Source organism: Chiloscyllium punctatum, unplaced genomic scaffold (assembly GCF_047496795.1).
Source record: "Chiloscyllium punctatum isolate Juve2018m unplaced genomic scaffold, sChiPun1.3 scaffold_887, whole genome shotgun sequence".
Classification (NCBI taxonomy): domain Eukaryota; kingdom Metazoa; phylum Chordata; class Chondrichthyes; order Orectolobiformes; family Hemiscylliidae; genus Chiloscyllium; species Chiloscyllium punctatum.
In genome coordinates, this window is record NW_027310621.1 from 50001 (window position 1) to 52500 (window position 2500).

The 2500-nt window shown below is 66.2% G+C and overlaps 1 non-coding gene across 1 annotated transcript; it reads left to right on the plus strand.

Moving 5' to 3' along the window:
- The first annotated feature begins 1216 nt into the window (after positions 1 to 1216).
- LOC140474225 (5.8S ribosomal RNA) lies at positions 1217 to 1370 on the plus strand. The gene has a single exon (XR_011958933.1). It is a non-coding gene; the product is annotated as a 5.8S ribosomal RNA (ribosomal RNA).
- Positions 1371 to 2500: the final 1130 nt, after the last annotated feature.

Below are 2500 nucleotides of genomic sequence, written 5' to 3' on the forward strand. Positions count from 1 at the left end.
TAAGAAAGGATCGTCGGCTTGGGGGTACGCCCGTTTCCGTTTCAACTTGTCTCGCGAGGGTGGTTTCGGGGCCAGCAGGAGAGCTCGTCGGGGTAGCAGGCCCTGCAGCCGTGGTCACCGCCAAACCCCCCACAACTGTTGGGCGCCTACCTGCGCGGGGCAGGAGGACACTTTCCGATTTCAAATCTCCGTTTGCCGAGTCCACCCCGAACGCACGCGGGCGGGCGGGTTCGCATCACCCTTCGTCACAAGGGGCGAAGCCCGTTCCACCGTCTCGTCAGTAGTGCCGACCGGTCTGTGATCGACGAGGGGAGCCACACCAGGTCCGGCCCTGCTGCTTGGCGGCACCGCGTCGTCGGGAGCTCGCGACAGACGGAGGGTTTCGGTGTACTCTCCAGCCACGGGAAACGAAGCCGGTGATGCAGGCGCCGGTCTTTCGCTCCCAAATCGGCTGGGTTTACATCGTTGCTATCTAGTCACGCTCCCTTCAAACCCGACGGGGTACCTATTCCCCTCACCCGTCTGTGCGTATACAGCCTCTTTGCACTTGCGGGATGGGGGTGGTGGTTTAAAGACTCTCGAGTTGCCGCCCGTCGGTCTCCGAGCTCCGTGCAGTAGTGATCCCCAGCGAACTGCCAGCAGGGCGAACGAGCGATCCCGCTCTCGGTCGGGGCGCCTGGCGTCGATCGGTGGTCGGTGGCTTGCGGGCAAGCTGCGCTGTGAGTGTGGGAACGAGTATGACGAGCCGTTGCCGCGACTCCCAGTCCACCTCGGCGGTGGCTGGGCCGGGCGGGCGTCTGCTCGGGCGAGTGCCGCCCCCGCCTCCTCGCAGGAAGTCCGCTCGCCGACACGCCGCCACGTGCACGCGTCAGTGACGCTGCCGAACCGATGGCCGGTGCCCGTTCCCGCCTCTGCTTTTCCTAGGGCAAAGCTGCTGCACGCCTCGTGATACTAGGCGGGCGACATGGTGGCGGTGATCCTGCCTCCGTCGCTGCGGTGCGTTGGGGCACGCATCGCCTCTTGGGCGCCCTGTCCTCCTCCCCCCAATAGACGTATGTTTCTGCGGGCCGCACCAGGATGGTGCTCCCCATCGCTTCACGCCACCCTGCTCCGCCCGCACGCCGGCGTGCAGGTGGCTGTAGCTCAAGGTGGGGAGCGTATGTGCGGTCCGGGTCGCTTTCCTCTGGCGAGGGAGAGACCTAAAACAAACTCAGACAACTCTTGACGGTGGATCACTCGGCTCGTGCGTCGATGACGAACGCAGCTAGCTGCGAGAATTAATGTGAATTGCAGGACACATTGATCATCGACACTTTGAACGCACTTTGCGGCCCCGGGTTCTTCCCGGGGCCACGCCTGTCTGAGGGTCGTTTGGCAATCAATCGCACTCGCCTTGGCTGGCGAGAGCGCGGCTGGGGTGTCGCAGAGGACCCGTCCTCTTTGTCCCCCTAAGTTCAGACTCCGGAGCCCTCCGGCGTCGGAGCGCTTGGCCTTTCCCCCCCACCCTGCACATTCCGTTCGTCAGGCTCGACGCCATCCCCCCGCCGGGGAGCGCGGCCTGGCGTCCGTCTGTGTCGTGGCAGTGGGGCCAGCACGGCTGTCACCGGTCCCAGAATGGCTGTCGGTGGTTCACACTGTGTGTGTGTGCCAACCCTCCTGGTCTCTGGGACACGGAGCTGCCACGAAGTGTTGAGCCTCCAGTGGGGGGTCTGCCTAAGCTCTGCACGTCCGCATTGGGTCCGTCTCTCGGTTGGCTGGCAGTGGAAAGAGTGAAGGGAGCCGCGGAGGTCCGGTGCTGGTGCGCCGCCGGCCTGACCGTGGAGCTCGCCGGTTTGACACGCTGACCCGACTCGATGGTTGATCGATTGAGAGTGCTGGGAGCTGCAGGCCGCCCGCTGCTGCAGCCGCCCGTCTCGTGGTTCGTCCTCGGCCTTAAGTGGCCGGCGGGGCGTCTGATCCTGTCTCCCCTGCTGGCGCCGAGTGCCTGGCCGAGGGAGGAGGTTTTCGTCGAACGCTGTGACTTGGACGGTCGCACGCGCGTGGATCGCTGGCTCTTGGCTCTCCCGTTCAGTCCGCACGTTTTCCGCTCCGTCCTGCCACCGGTCTCGGGAGGTACGGAGGGGTTGGCGGGCGTGGTGTGTGCTCCGTCACCGTGCAGGCACACCTACCACGCCGTCGGCCGACCCCCGCACGGTCCTCCTGGCCATCGGGAGGACGGCGGAACGTCGGGCTGTCGGGGGCCAAGTCGCCAGAAGGCCACCGCTGTGTCTTCCGTACCCTGTCACCGTCGGCGTGCCTTCCTCAACTCGTCCGGCTCGGGGCCGCTGGGTTCAGGAGCGGCGTCGCCCGCCGGCCCCACTGAAGGCCGTGCCGTTCCGCGGCTGGCGATCGATGTGCGTGGCGTGCCTGCGCGACCGTTCGCCACTTGAGCCTCGGCACTCCTCTCTCCCTCTCTCTGACCGTCGGGCAGTCTCTGTCTGCTGGTGCCTCGCACGTCCCG